Raw genomic sequence first — 16835 nt, 5'->3', positions numbered from 1 at the left:
TTTTTTTTTTTTTTTTTTTGGTTTTTCAATACAGGATTTCTTTTGTGCAATAATCCTAGCTGTCCTGGAATGCACTTTGTAGACTAGGCTGGCCTCTAAACTCATATCTACCTGCCTCTGCCTCCCTGAGATTAAAGGTGTATGCTACTACCACCCAGCACAGGTAGGGTTTTTTTTTTTAAAGATCATTTTCTCACAATTTTACTTTATAGTTTCAGAGTTGTTGTTCCAAGTGGTCTAACCTACCACTGCCAAAAGTTGGCAGCTACATACATTTTTTTTCCCTCCTGTGAATCTGACATGTGCACTAGATTTAGGATACTTATTAGTTAACCATTTTGCAAATGGAAGGTTTATGTAGAAGTGCAATAGGTAAGGAGTCATCCAAATACATGTACATATACATGCTCTCATGCCTATCAGATAAAAGTTTGATTTTCTTTAGGTAAAAATAGGACAGTTTGTGTCCTATCCTAAAGAACCTGAGTCTAATACTTAATATATTCTATCTAAGATATTATATATGTATATATACTAAGTTGTAACTATAACTGCTAATCTCCAACCTCATCAAAGACCTGAGAAGGAATATAATAATACATGAGAAATGGGAGAAGGATGCAAGCAACTTTCGGGAGTCTTGCAAGAGTAGACAGAGACAGCTAGCAGCCTGGACAGTCACCTAATGTTTCTCAGCATCGTTGGTGCATTCAAATTGGCTACAGGCCTAGAGTATCTGACAGACCATTTTCAGAAGCAGGAATTCTGAAAGACCATCTTACCCTGTCTTGGTAAATTATAGTGGTCGCTTTCCTTGTGTCCCGCTTGTCCAGAAAGGACAGCATTTGTACTGTCAGCAGTTGAGGCAAGGGCAGTTCTTTGCCCAGTAGGCCATTTTGTGCCAAGAAGACAAACTTCCAAATGGAAATGTCTTAGAAGCCCAACATTCTCTCGGGATCAAATTGGTGCTGCCAGGAGCAATTGTGTCTCACGTCAACAGAATTCTAAGTTATTTAAATGCCATATTCTCTAGATCCATGAAGTGTTTGAAGATTACCTGTCCATCTGACCTATGTATTTATAAATCTGGATAACCTAACTAACATAATTATAGCAATGACAAGCATAGGTGACAATAACTCTGTCAGTCTCATCTACTTAAACAACCTAAGAACTAAGCTTCCTATAAATAAGGCAAACAGTCTGTAAGCAAATGTACAGTAAAAGGACAATGACTTTAAATTGTGACAATACATAAAATATCTTTAACAGAGGTAGGAATGTATAGTGCAATATGCAATATGATAATAATCCTAAATATATATCAGTATACAGATTATCTTGAACAGAAGTAGAACATACATACAGTATGACAGATATAAATTCACATTTGTATCAATATACAAATATTTCAAATAAGAGTAAAAATATGTGTACAATATAACAAACATAGTTCTGTATTTGTATCAATATACAAATTATCTTAAATAGGAATGTAAAAAGTTTATATTTGTATCAACATATAAGAATTCATAACAGTGCAAAGGCTGCTATATTACTAAATTTGTTTACTAATGTATATGATAGTCTACCATAATATCTTATACCTATCCATTCCATTTCTTCTTTTCCCTTTTTTTTTTTTTTTTTTGAGACATATTTTCTTTCCTTAAGGAGAGTACTGAGTTTAACAGTTTCTTCCACCCCCAACCCTAGAACTATTATCCATAACCCTGAGAAATATGAAACCTTAGGGATAAGGGGCGTCGTTTTCTTAGAATTGCTTCCTGCTGTTTAGGGGGCAGTGGTATCTCTGTTGGGTATTGTGATCAGATAGTTAAATCTCAGTTAGACTAACTGTAGATTCTGCAGCAACTCTCAGAGTAATGGGTAAGATTGTCTGAAATTCTGGCAAGAAGTGTAGTATGATGATGATTACCATTGCATCATTCTGGATTGGGTAGAGTTGTTGTTGGGGCCCCATCTTCCTTCTGGAGACTTCAGAGATTGCTATTGGAAAAAACTTATTTTTTATCAGAATGGAAGGTTTGGATTTAAAGATGTCATGACATGTAAGAAAGGATTCCAAGAAATCAAGAGTAAGCATGGAGAGAATTAGAATCTTGAAGATAATGGTCCCTTATAATTGGTTTCCTTCTGTCTCACACCAGAGGGCTCTTCTGATATGGTACTGAAGAATCTCTCAACCTTTTCTTTTATCAATATGCTTGGATTTAGAGAAGGAGTGAGCCAATTCCATCTTCAAAGCCAGCTTGATTTATAATTAAATTGGAACCACAACTATTCTAGATTGACAGAGATATAGATGTTAGACAGTGATATCTTACCCTGTGTAGATTGGTACCAATAGATTCTTTCTTTCTACTGTAAACATCCGGATATCCAAGGCCTTATGATTTCTGGAAGATGGGTATTTCCATTATCCTGGAAAGACAAAAACAGAACCCTACCCCAACCTTTGATTGTTAATTTTTTCTTCCAACCTGAAGAGATGTCACATTGGTGGATGATCTTTTACTTCTCCTCATCAAGGGGTTTCTCCTGTTCAAATTGAATTTTTATTAATTTTGTTGGTATCCATAGCTTTTCTTCTCCTGTGGAAACAAAAGCAAAACCCCTTCCCCTACGTAGGACATATTCAGGTTTCCATTTGGAGGTCAACACATCTTTGAAATAAACCGGTTGGTTTAGCTCAGGAGTTTTGTCTGTCGTCCAATGTCTCTCCGCAGCTGTTGTTCCTTTCTCATCAGCATTGAGAAAATTCAAGGTTAATAAAGCACTATGCAATCTATTTCTAGGAGTCATTGTTACCTGTTGCTGTTTATTTAGCATATCCTTTAAAGTTCAATTGGATCTTTCTATGACTGCTTGGCCTGTGGGATTGTGTGGTATACCTGTAACATGCTTTAGATTGTAATAAACAAAGAACTGTCTCATTTTATTGGAGACATATGCTGGGGCATTGTCTGTCTTAATTTGTACAATTATTCCCATGATGGCCATAACTTCTAATAGGTGTGTAATTACAGAATCAGCCTTTTCAGAACTCATAGGAGTTGCCCACTGAAATCCTGAATAGGTGTCAATGGTATGGTATACATACTTTAATCTTCCAAATTCTGCAAAATGAAACACATCCATCTGCCAAATTTCATTTCTTTGTATACCTTTTGGATTGCTTCCTGCAGGTAATGGAGTTTGGTTATAGAAGGAACAAGTAGGACATTTTTTCACAATATCCTTAGCTTGTTGCCAAGTAATGGAGAAATCCTTCTTCAAACCTTTGCTATTTACATGGTGTTTCTTATGAAATTCTGAGGCTTCTAGCACATTACCTATTAGTAACTGATCAATATCATCATTATCTTGTGCTAGAGGTCCTGGTAGACCTGTATGGGATCTGATATGTGTTATATATATAGGATGTTCCCTTTTTCTGATGATTTCCTGCAATTGTATGAATTAATGAAGTTAATTCTGTATTATCAGGAATAAATTCAGCAGTTTCAATGTGTAAAACAACTCTCTCTGCATATTGAGAGTCAGTGACTATATTGAGGGGTTCTGTGAAGTCCATCAGTACCATAAGAACGGCATACAGTTCTGCCTTTTGTACAGAGCTGTATGGACTTTGTACCACTTTACTTTACTTAAGTCTCCTGATTTGTATCCTGCTTTCCCTGATTTATTTGCATCAGTATAGAATGTGAGGACTCCAGAAATTGGCTTGTGTCGTACAATGTGAGGAAGGACCCATTCAGTCTTCTTTATGAATTCTATTCTCTTGCTTTTGGGATAATGGTTGTTAATCTCTCCCAAAAAGTTACTGCAGGCTCTCTGCCAGTATTCATTATCTTTCCATAGTGACGAAATTTCCTCATTAGTTAAAGGTACTACAATTTCTGCTGGGTCCATTCCTGTCAACTGACGAAGTCTTAATTTACCTTTTTGAATCAAATCAGAGATCTTTTCTATATAAGTCTTTAATTTCTTATTTGGTTTACGTGGTAGGAATATCCATTCCAATATAATATCTTCCCTCTGCATCAAAATACCTGTGGGGGAATGTCTGGAGGGGAATATGACAAGAATGCATTTAAGTTCTGGATCCACACGATCCACATGTGCTTCTCGAATTGTCTTTTCTACTAGAGCCAATTCCTTCTCAGCTTTGGCTGATAATTCTCTTGGACTATTTAATGCTTTGTCCCCTTCTAGAATATTAGCCAAATTTTGTAGTCCATCTTTGGGTATTCCCATAATACCCAATAAGTTAGAAATGCTTCCTAACAACTTTTGAAAATCATTAAGAGTCTTTAATTGATCTCTCCTCAGTTGTACCTTTTGGGGTCTAATTTTTTGTAACTCTATCTTATATCCTAAGTAATTAACAGAATCTCCTCTTTGTATTTTTTCAGGAGCAATTTGCAGTCCCCAGCGAGGCAAAACTTTTTTTTACCTCTTCAAACATGCTTTCTAATGTGTCTAACTTTGGATCAGCTAATAGGATATCATCCATATAGGGATAAATTATGGATTGTGGAAACTTTACATGAATTATCTCCAGTGGTTTTTGCACAAAGTATTGGCATAAGGTAGGGCTGTTTAACATTCCCTGTGGGAGGACCTTCCATTGATATCTCTTGACTGGCTGGGAATTGTTATAATTAGGAACTGTGAAGGCAAATTTTTCTCTATCATTTTCTTGTAAGGGTATGGTAAAGAAACAGTCTTTTAAGTCAATAACTATTATAGGCCATTCTTTGGGTAACAGAGAGGGCAAGGGCATCCCAGTCTGTAGGGAGCCCATTGGCTGAATTACTTTATTGATAGCTCTCAGATCTGTCAGCATTCTCCAATTACCAGATTTTTTTTTTTTTAAATAACAAATACAGGAGAATTCCAAGGGCTGGTAGATTCTTCAATGTGTTGAGGATTTAACTGCTCTTGAACCAGCTGTTCTAAAGCTTGTAGCTTCTCTTTTGTCAAAGGCCACTGTCCAACCCAGACAGGTTTATTAGTTAGCCATTTTAAAGGTAAGGCAGTTGGTACTTCTGAGAGTTCAACAGCAGTTGTGCTCTGTTTGTGTACAGCCTGAATGGTTGGTGACTGTTTTTTATAGCATGTTATGATATTATTCCTAGAAACATGCATTGGCCTGTATTCCTTTTCTGAGAGTGTAGGAATTTTAATCTGGGTATTCCACTGTTGTAACAGATCTCGGCCCCATAGATTTACTGCTACATTTACTACATATGGCTTCAGCCTTCCTCTCTGTCCTTCTGGCCCTATGCATTCAGCCCATCTCGAACTCTGTTTTATCTGAGATAGGGTGCCAATTCATAAAAGTTGGACATCTACCTCTTGAAGAGGCCAATTTGGATGCCATGATTTTGGTGTAATTACAGTCACATCCGCACCTGTGTCTACCAGGCCCTCCAGAACCAAGCCATTAATTCGAATTCTAAGCTTTGGTCTTTGTTCATTTATGGAAGTCTGCCAAAATATTTGTTTTATTGTGTTCTTTGTAAACTGTGATTCATCTATCAGAGCTGTTTTATCGTCCATTGCAGTATCGGTTTTTACATTAGCCATTGGTTTATTCAGTTGTCCTGGAGAGGAATGTCTTCCACAGTGGCTGGGAATGTTCTTACCACATTTAATTTGGGGGCCTGCAAGAGGCCCCCTGAGGCGTTTCCCGCTACTAAAGGGTTGCCTCATATATCTATTTTTGATCTGTACTCACTGGTCCAATGTCGGCCTTTGCCACATCTTCTACATAATCCAGGAGGTGGTTGGGTCTTCTGTTTAGGCTATTCCTAGAAGGAGTATTACTTTTAGGATTACCCCATGTACAGTTTTTACTTATATGACCTGGTGTACCACATTTAAAACATTTAGTACCACGGGGCCTTCTTTCACCTCTAGGATTTGTCTCTCCTATCCAAGCCTCATTACTGTAGTTAAGAGACTCAACACCATTAGTATACTGAATCCATTCTTCCAAAGGAGCTGATCTGATCTTTAATGGTGTAAGTATTCTTTTGTATTCTGCATTAGCATTGTCGAATGCCAAGGACTCAGTTAATAGTTTTCTTAATTCTTTATCTGATACAGCTTTTGTTATAGCTGTGTTCAGCCTTTGTAAAAAATCAGTGAAGGGTTCATGCGGTCCCTGAAATATCTTTGTGTATACCTCAGTTGCTTTTCCAGGTTCTGGAATTTTTTCCCAAGCATTTAGAGCTGCTGTACGGCATAGGGATATTGTATGCTCATCATAAATGGCTTGTACATTCCTGTCAGCGAAACATCCCTCACCAAGTATTTGATCTTGGGAGATCTCAAAACCTCTGAGTTTACCTTGTTGTTCTAAATTTCTTGCCTCTTCTCTCAACCAGCTTTTCCACTGTAACTGCTGGCTATATTCTAGAACAGCTGAAATTAACTGATGCCAGTCATCTGGAATGATTCTATGTGAGGTAGACCATGAATTTAACATCTGTTTTACATATGTGGAGTGTATCCCATATGTAACTACTGCTTCCTTTATATTTTTAAAGTCCCTTGTTGAAATTGGTTGTAATGTATATGTCGTATATGGCTCGGGGTGTGTGTCATCTGCTGGCTTCTCATGGATGATAACAGGATAAGCCATTGTATGAGAGCCATTTGGGGATGTTACAACCTGTATGGTCTTGCCCTTCTGCTTATTAGGTCCCTTGTCATGTTTATTGAGAGTTTCCTCCAGGGCTTGTAAACAAGCTCCTAGGGTCTGTTCCAGGGAGTAAACCTCCTCTCTTGTAAAGGATTCCAGATTTTTCATGGAATCATGGAAGTTTTTATGTTCTTCTGAAACACATGATTCCATGGACCTTATCTTATCAAGTAATGATAATTTTTCTTCCTTATATATTGTCTGAGTAGCTACAACTTCACTCTGGAGAGTTAGTGTTCTATCCATTAAATACTCATATTTATTATCAATAAAAGCAATTTTGGGTACAAGCTTGTTTTGCAAATTCTGGTTAGCAGATTCCAGAGAGAGAATCTTTTTATGTAAGTCCTGGCCAGCAGATTCCATAGACAGAATCTTTTTCTGTAAGCCTTCATTGCTACCTTTTAAAGCCTGTAAATCCTGGTTAGCAGATTCCAGAAAGAGAATTTTTTTCTGTAAGCCTTCATTGCTATCTTTTAAAGCCTATATCAGTCCCAATAATGACTCATCTTTGTTCTTATTATTAAACCAGTGTTTGAACACTGTGAATTATTACAATGAATGTCAAAATGGTACAGGCCAGATATGTCTTATGGAGGTCATATATTTCCAGGAAAATGTCATTCATCATACAGGCAAAAAGGTTTTTAAATTCTTGTGAGGTAATGTTGTCAGCCATATTACAAGAATTACTCAAAATTTGTTAGTCAGTTTTAAGGTGTAAAATTATCAAATACTTTAACTTGAAATAAGCTTACCTTTCCGTGGTTTTGGGTGGTGCAGTAGCACTTTTCAGCCAGCAGGAGGCGTTGGTATAGCTCCAAAGCAGGGCCTGCTGGTGACCTTGGCTGGCAGCAGCTGAAGGCAGGAGCCAAGATGTCCAGGAGCTGGCACTCAGGGAGGAGTGGGAACGTCTCACTCACAGCGGGTTTTCACTGGTCTAGGGGCTAAGCTAGGGAACTGAGACCAGACTAGGTGCTCCCTTTTCCGGGAATGGAACCATGTAGGCGTCCCCTGGTTAAATGGAACTTTGCAGGCGGGTTTAGGTACCCGCCAGCCGGGGAGGAGGCTGAGGGAGGGAGCCGCCTGGGCCTTTGGAATTTGCCCCACATGAGCGCCAGATATTGGTGAAATTATTAAGGCCACTCCACGTAGTTAAAAGGGAGGTTTATTTTGTGGGGTAACTTACAAATGAAGGGGTAGGTTGCAGGGTCTGGCAAAGGTATAGCGCAGTCTGGCGGTGTTCTCTGGAGAACTCTGCTCGGTCTACCTCCAGCGTCCAGGGTCCTGGAACCAAGAGAGAGAGCCCTCCTCCCGATCCTTGGTCTTCTGCTTCCTCCTCCGCCCTGCCTTGTGGGCGTGATCATTACCAAAGCCTCAATGGGTGTTGGAACTTCCAGGCTAATGCTGGGATGGCTATCCACTACACAGATACACTTGCCTGTGTGCACCTGTGGGTGCCAGAGGTCAATGTCAGGTGTCTTCCTCCATCATTCACAGCCTTATTTTATAGGTATGTGGCCACCCACTAAGCATGGTTGGTCTATTAAGAAAATTGACTCCTTTTCTGTACCCTGGCACTGGGATTACAAGGTACAGTGTCTGACTTTTACATGGATGCTGGGGATCTGAAGTTATGTCCCCATGCTCACATAAGCACTTTATCCACTGAGCCTTCTCTCTAGCCCCTATTAAAAATTTTGAGCCACCATGTGGGTGCTGGGAATTGAACTCAGGACCTCTGGAAGAACAGTCAGTGCTCTTAACCTCTGAGCCATCTCTCCAACCCTCTACCCCCCACCCCCATTAAAATTTTTATGTTGGCATCTCATGTTCATTTATGTTGGTTAGGCCTATCATTGGACAGAGAGCTAGCTAAACAGACAAACGATGTTACTGATTTTGCAAGTTGAGGAAATGAACATTAACAAGATATATCCACTAGAAAGTAATTTTATTCATGTACTTTGCTACAATTTCTGTCCATAAATATTTCTTCTGACTGTTCATTTTCACCATAACTTAATAAAATTCCATCTGTTGAGTTTAAGTGACCACCTCATATTTAGCGAGGATAATTGGGAAAAGTGTAAGAGCTTTACTCCATTTTTGAGGAAATCTGTTGTAAAATCACATTTGAACAAAGTTGTAGCAGGATTTCTTGGACTGCAGCCTCCAAATCATGACACAGAGAGTTAATATAATATTAGTTATGAGTGCTCAGTCTTATCTTATGCTTGTCTCACTTGCTCTTGTAACCTAATTTAACCTGTTTCTCTTCATCTATGTTTTGCTGTGAAGCCTTTTACATTCCTTTCATTCTGTATATCCTACTTTCCTGCTTTCTTCTATGTCTGGCTGGCTGACAGCTGTCTGCCTGGCTGGCCCAGGAGACTCCCTCTCATTCTCTCAGGCCTAGTGACAGAAATTTGTGTTGAACCATCCTTGCATCCCTGGGATTAAACTTTTTTTTTTTTTTTTTTTTTTTTCCCGTGACAGGGTTTCTCTGTAGCTTTGGAGCCTGTCTTGGACTAGCTCTGTAGCCCAGGCTGGCCCTGAACTCACAGAGATCCACCTGCCTCTGCCTCCCGAGTGCCGCCGGGATTACAGGCATGCATCACCACCACCCGGCGAAACCTACTTGGTCATGTAGATAATTTTTTGTAAAGATTGATTGATTGATTGATTGATTGATTGATTGATTGTGCATGCAGTATTCTGCCTGCATGTGTTTCTGCAGGCCTGAAGAGGGCACCAGATCTCATTATAAGTGGTTGTGAGCTACCTTGTGGTTGCTGGGAATTGCTCAGGACCTCTAGAAGAGCAGTCCTTACTCTTAACCACTGAGCCATCTCTCCAGCCCCGGATAATTTTTTTGATGTGTTCTTGGATTAGGTTTGCCAATATTTTGTTGAATATTTTTGCATCAATGTTCATGAGGGAAATTGGTCTGTAATTCTCTATCTTTGTGTGGTTTGGGTATCAGGGTAATTGTAGCCTCATAAAAAGAGTTTTGTAATGTTCCTTCTGTTTCTATTGTGTGGAACAATTTAAAGAGTATTGGAATTAGTTCTTTGAAAGTCTGGTAGAATTCTGCACTGAAACCATCTGTTTCTGGGCCTTTTTTTGGTTGGGAGACTTTTAATGACTGCTTCTATTTCCTTAGGGGTTATTGGTCTCTTTAAATGGTTTATCTGGTCTTGATTTAACTTTGGTATGTGGTGTCTATCCAGAAAATTGTCCATTTCTTCCAGATTTTCCAATTTTGTGGAGTACAGGTTTTTGAAGTATGACCTGATGATTCTCTGGATTTCCTCGTTGTCTGTTGTTATGTCTCTCTTTTCATTTCTGATTTTGTTAATGTGGTTGCTCTCTCTCTGCTTTTTGGTTAATTTGGCTTGGGGTTTGTCTGTCTTGTGTTTTTTTTTTTTTTTTTAAAGAAGAAATTTCCTTGTTTCATTGTGTTTTTCTTTATTCTTACTTATTTATTTATCTATCTATTTATTTATTTATTTAGTATTCTCTTGGTTTCTATTTTGTTGATTTCAGCCCTCAATTTGATTATTTCCTGGCATCTATTTCTCCTGGGTGAGTTTGTTTCTTTTTGTTCTAGAGCTTTCAGTTGTGATGTTAATTCATTGGTATTGGTGAAATTATTAAGGCCATTCCACGTAGTTAAAAGGGAGGTTTATTTTGTGGGGTAACTTACAAATGAAGGGGTAGGTTGCAGGGTCTGGCAAAGGTATAGGGCAGTCCGGCGGCGTTCTCTGGAGAACTCTGCTTGGTCTACCTCCAGCGTCCAGCGTCCCAGAACCAAGAGAGCCTCCTCCTCTTGCTCCTCAGTCTTCCGCTCCCTCCTCTGCCCCGCCTTGTGGGCGTGATCATTACTGAAGCCTCAATGGGGGTTGGAACTTCCAGGCCAATGCGGGGATGGCTATCCACTACACATTGGTATGAGATTTCTCCATCTTTATGTGTGCCTTTAGAGTCATGAATTAAAAATATGGAACGCTTCAGGAATTTGCATGTCATCCTTGCGCAGGGGCCATGCTAATCTTCTCTGTATCGTTCCAATTTTAGTATATGTGCTGCCAAAGCAAGCACATTCAGCTTTTTATTAGACCAATCAGCTGCTTTAGGCAGGCAAGGTGAACAGCAACAACACACCTTTACATAGTTAAACAAATATTCTGCAACATAAGCATATCTTTATGTAGTTAATATTAATTAATTAATAGTAATATTCCACAGCAATTGAGTATTTTTATTAAAAAATTTTAAAAATATTTTTGAGACAAGGTCTCTGTGTATCCCTGGCTGTCCTAGAACCAACTATGTAGAACACTCTTGGTTGGGAATTCACATCCACCTGCCTTGGCCTCCTAAGTGCTGGGATTAAAGACATACATCACCACTCCTGGCCCAACTTAAAACATTCTTAAAATTATTTTATTCTATTTAAATAAATGTTTTGCCTGCATGTATGTTATGTGTACTGTGTGCATGCGTGCCCAAAGAGACCAGAAAAGGGCACTGCATTCCTTGGAACTGGAGTTGTGACCTGAGTGCTTTGCAAAAACTTAACTGCTCAGCCATCTCTCCCGTCCCAGTGACTGAGGATTTTTAATAATCTCATGATAAATACAGATTGGTGGATTGAATCTTTGTATATGATATAGTCTCACTATTATCAGATGATTATTTCTTTTATATTTGCTTAGTTATGTGTTGGTGGGGGAGGCATGTGCCACAGTGTGTGTGTAAAGGTTAGTCAGCAACTTAAAGGATTCCGTTCTCTCTCTCCTTCTACAGTCTAGGTTCCAGAGCTGAGCTCAGATCCCCAGGCTTGATGGAGAGTGCTTTCACACACTGAACTATTCTGCCGACCCTCTCCACAAACCCCCAACCTTTTTTTTTTTTTTTCCTCTGAAACAGGTTCTTTGGTAGCCGAAGCTGGCTTCACTTGCTATGTAGCTTAAGAATAACCCTGAACTCCTGATCCTTTTTTCTCTTCTGTGTAAGTGCTGAACTGTAGGCCTGTGTTACAACTTAAAGCTTCCAGATGGTTATTTTTATTAAAGAACTGTTTACTAAGTTTTGAGTTTTGGATAAATAGAGTAAGGTCAGCTTCTGGAAGCCTTAAGAAGATTTTAAAAAATGATAGCAAAATATAAAAACTAAGTTAAACTGCTGTGGAGTCTACATCTGTTAAAATTTTTCAGAAAGCTGCCATTTATTAATATTAAAAAATCATGTCTAAATACTAAAACTTTGAAGGAATAAAATTAGATTCCATAACTAAACTGTTTTAAATCCAATTTTGAATGGTTTCAAAATTGGTGGGGCGGGGCTGGACAGATGACTCAAAGGTTAAGAGCACTGACTGTTCTTCCAGGGGACCCAGGTTCAATTCCCAGCACCCACATGGTAGCTACAACTGTTTATAACTCCCAGATCTGACACCCTCACATAGACATACATGCAGGCAAAACACCAATGCACATAAAATACAAATAAATAAAATAAAAAAAAAAAAAAACCAGTGGGGCAAGTCAAAAGCAGAGCGCTTGTTGAATGTGATAGGATGAAAGATCAGTCAGTTTCCTGTCTTCCAAGCAGTACAGGAAAAAAAATTATAATCCATTCCCTAAAAGACAATGTGCTTTTAGATGTACTTTTAATTGCTTAGGAGAAGTTTTATATAACTTGTTGCCATATCCCCCAAAGCAGGGCATAGCAGTGGCGTAACTATAGGTACTTCAAATTTTTGTGAGTAATATTTAACTCTTTAGTAGAAGAAAAAGGTGAAAGAAAAGAGAAACTGGAAATACACTTGACAGTTTCTTGTAGTTATAATTCACTTTCTGTTCTAAACAACCTTCTTTTGTATCTTCTTGGGTTAATAGGTGAGACTGTTAACAGCCTCCAAGTAGGAAAGAGTTGTGTGTGGTGCTGGGAGTGAACCCAGCACCTTGTGCATGCTGGCCAAGGGCTCTTTACTGAACGACAAAATGTTATGAGCCAGTAGTGCACACCTGCAACCCCCCCGCACTCAGAGCTAAGGCAGGAAGATTATGAGTTTGAAGCCTTAAAAACCAAACATTCAGGCTAGAGAGATGACCCAGCAGTTAAGAGCATTGACTGCTCTTCCAGAGGACCCAGGTTCAATTCCCAGCACTCACATGGTACCTCACCACTTTCTATAACTCCAGTTCCCACACTGGCACACACTAACAAATAGATAGGTAGGTAGGTAGGTAGGTAGGTAGGTAGGTAGGTAGGTAGGTAGGGAGAGAGAGAGAGAGAATCCAGGTGGTAATGGAATGTCTTTAATCCCAGCCCTTGGGAGGTAAAGGCAGGAGGATCAGGAGTTCAAGGTCATTTCAGCAGCATAGGAGACCTTATTCTCAGGTTTTTTAAAAAAGTTAATCATCTGGCTATGGTGACACATGCTTGTAATCTAAGCTATTAGGAGACTGAGGGGGGAGGATTACAGTGAGTTTGAGGCCAGCCTGGACTACACTGTGATTTTTATTCGGCCTGGGTTAAGAAAGTGAGAAATTGGGGCCAGGCATGGTGGTGCATGCCTCCAGCACTTGGGAGGCAGAGGCAGGAGGATCTCTGTGAGTTCTAGGCCAGCCTGGTCTATAGATGGAATCCCAGGACAGCCAGGGCTTTTATACGGAGAAACCCTGTCTTGAAAAACAAAAACAAACAAAAACCACTGATTGTTGGATCCTAACTCCAGTGTTTTGTCTAGTCTGTGTAGGATAGAGTTGTAAATATTGATGCATTTTGAAATCTACTGCAGGAGCAGGGGCTGGTGAGATGGCTCAGCCCATAAAGCTGAACAAGACTAGCAATCTGAGTTTGTTCCTTATAAACCATGTAAAGATAAAAGATAACCCATTGCATACTATCTATGGCATTAGAACATAGTACATGCAAATTCACATTCAAATAAGCTAAAACCCACTGCATCTTGTGTGAACGTTTTTAAGTATTTGGCCAGGCTAAAGGCTTTTTTTTTTCTCCCCCCGAGACAGGGATTCTCTGTGTAGCTTTGTGCCTTTCCTGGATCTCACTTTGGAGACCAGGCTGGCCTCGAACTCACAAAGATCCGCCTGCCTCTGCCTCTGCCTCCCAAGTGCTGGGATTAAAGGTGTGCCCAACCAACACTCGGCTGGCTAAAGGCTTTTGAGATGAAAGTTAATAACATTTTATGGTTTACTTTCCTCTAGGTAGCTTGTGTTTATTGTTATGTGGGGTACTGGAGGGAAAGAAAATAGGAGTTTTCACTGGCAGTTTTAAATTCAACTTGATCTTATCTTAAAAATTCCCTGTCTTGGCCGGGCGGTGGTGGCGCATGCCTTTAATCCCAGCACTCAGAGAGGCAGAGGCAGGTGGATCTCTGTGAGTTCGAGGCCAGCCTGGACTACCAAGTGAGTTCCAGGAAAGGCGCAAAGCTACACAGAGAAACCCTGTCTCGGGGAAAAAAAAAATTCCTGCTTTATATAAAGTAATTTATAAAACTCATATTGCTAGCTCAGGGCAAAAGAAATGCTATTTTTACTGTCTATAATTAACCTAATTAAGGGAAAAGGAGCAAGCTTATAGGAAAGTGTACCTCTGAAACAAGTGAGAAAGCTCAAAAATTACCTCCTTAAAATTAGTTTTGCCAGACCTAGTTTGATATTGTTATCTTTATAATTATGAATTAGACAGATCTACTTACTGAGTTTAGAGGAATTAAATAAATTTATTATATTCAGCATGATTTTTCTATTTTTATTAATTTATTTTTAGTGATTTATTTTATTTTATGTGCATTAGTGTTTTACCTGCATGTATATCTGTGTGATGGTGTTGAATTGCCTGGAACTGGAGTTACACACAGCTGTGAGCTGCCATGTGGGTGCTGGGAATTGAACCCCAGGCTCTCTGAAAAAGTAGCTAGTACTCTTAACCATTTAGCCATTTCTCCAACTGTGATTTTTTTTTTTTTTTTAAACAGTCCTGGGAGTTGAATCTGTGACCTCATTTGTGCTAGGCAAGCACTTTATCAGTGAGCTGTATTCTGAGCTCAGCATGAATCTTTACAAGATTCAGTAACTTCAAACATTAGATTAGCTTGAGAGGCTGCTGGTGTGTTGTCGTGTGGAATGTGGAGACGTGGCTAGATGCAGATAGATTCATCCCTTCTCAACCTTGTTGTCTTTGTTTGGCATTATTAAAATGTATTTCAGGCCAGGTGTGGTGGCACATACATTTAATCCCAGCACTTGGGATGGGGTTGGGGAAAGCAGAGGCAAGGGGATTTCTGTTAGTTCAAGACCAGCCAAAGCTACATAATGAGACTCTGTCTCAAAAGAAAAGAAAAAAAGTGTTCCAAAGCTGTTTCTATGCATTATACCTTTATATTTATAGAGTAGCTAAAATTAGGTTTCATTTAAATCCTTAAATAATTTTTTTCAGAAAATTTCCAAGCTTATCTCCCATCTCCTGACTTTTCTTTGAGTCTTTGTCTTATTTCAAAGATCAAGAGCTATTACTTAGTTTAGCTTTAAATGGTAAGTCTATTTTTAATGAAAAAGACATTTTTTCATCTTAAAAATGCTTATATTTTAAATTTATATTTATCACATTTAGTGTCCCAGAATAGCATGTTGAGGTTTTGGCATCTTTCATCCTGACAGTGCCAACACAAGCTGCAGCAGATGGTAGGACTGCTGTTAGGAGAAGAAGCCTACACACTGTAGAGACGTTGCCTGACGTGAAGCGGAGCTGCTGTTCCCATAGCCTTATCTCATTAAAGCCCACGAATTGACCCGGATATATGAGGATTACAGTACAGCACAGTAGCATGTCTATTAAGCCTTTCAGCTCATCCCAGCTTCAATATTTGACCACATGTAAACATCCTCAAAATTTCATAGGATCTCAGAATACATTTAAATGGCTACTATAGGAAAGAAGAATATATACTTTTTAGAATACAGAGTCCAACCAGTAAATATTTTAGTATCCCATAAGTGCTTGCAAACTTGTGCTCTTCCTTGGTAATAAATTTATTTCTCACCCTAACCAAATATCCAGAAGGAAGAGAGATTGCAAACACCAATCATAAATATTAATCTAAATGTGCGGGATGAGGGATTAGAATGTTTGAGAGAGCACATATACAAAGAGAAAAGGGAAGCAAACTACCAACCTAATCTCTTTCCAGCAAGGATGCTGGTATTTCATCCATTCATAAGGGCTCTGTTATGCCTCCCGATAGACCTCACATTGCCACTTTTGGAAATAAGACTCCCCATAGGAGTATTTGAAGGACATACTCAAACCATGGTATTTACCTTAGACTATTCAGAAGTGACATACCAGTTAATTTTCTGACCTCCTTCCCCAGTACAGTTTGGGTATATAGCTCAGTCTGACCTCAAGACCTCATAATCCTTCTGCCTCAATTTCCTGAGTCTTGGAATTATAGTTGTATGCTGCTTTAGGAATTTTTAAATTTTTTTAGACGTTTGTTTGTTGTGTGTGTGCATATGTGTGTGTGTGTGTGTGTGTGTGGGTGTTTTTGCTTGCATGTGTGTATGTGCACCACTTGTATGCCTGGTACCTGTGGAAGTCAGAAAAAGTATTGGACTCCTTCAACTGGAGTTACAGAGAGTTGTGGGCTGCCATGTGAGTGCTAGAAATCAACCTGGGTCCCCTGGAAGAGCAGCCAGTGCTCTTAACCCCTGAGCCATCTCTCCAGTCCCTGGCTCTAGGAGTTTTTAAAGGGATATGTTTATGGAGAAGATTTTATTTACTTATATGTATGGATATATGCATCTGTCATGTGTATTTGGGTGTCTGCAGAGGCCAGACGAAGGCAGTAGATCCCCTGGAGCTGGAGTCACAGGTGGTTGGTTGTAAGCCACTAGTTTGGGTGCTAGAAACTGAACTCAGTTCCTCTATAAAAGCAGCAATAGCTTAAAGCATTGGACTAGCTCTCCAACCCTTGGGGGTTTTATTTCTGAATTATTTATTTTCTGCCCTGAATATGCAAGTTTTTTTGTTTTGTTTTGTTTTTGTTTTTGGAGACAGGGTT

The 16835-nt window shown here is 39.3% G+C and overlaps 1 protein-coding gene and 1 non-coding gene across 2 annotated transcripts in view; one reads left to right on the top strand and one right to left on the bottom strand.

The window, feature by feature from the left end:
* Nucleotides 1–16835, top strand: part of Glg1 (golgi glycoprotein 1) — a 114686-nt gene that overhangs the window by 27431 nt on the left and 70420 nt on the right. The window lies entirely within an intron of this gene.
* On the bottom strand, nucleotides 10734–10840 carry LOC118584970. Its single transcript, XR_004945126.1, has one exon. It is a non-coding gene; the product is annotated as a U6 spliceosomal RNA (small nuclear RNA).

Source organism: Onychomys torridus, chromosome 5 (genome assembly GCF_903995425.1).
Source record: "Onychomys torridus chromosome 5, mOncTor1.1, whole genome shotgun sequence".
Classification (NCBI taxonomy): domain Eukaryota; kingdom Metazoa; phylum Chordata; class Mammalia; order Rodentia; family Cricetidae; genus Onychomys; species Onychomys torridus.
This window is presented reverse-complemented; position numbering and strand designations above follow the sequence as displayed.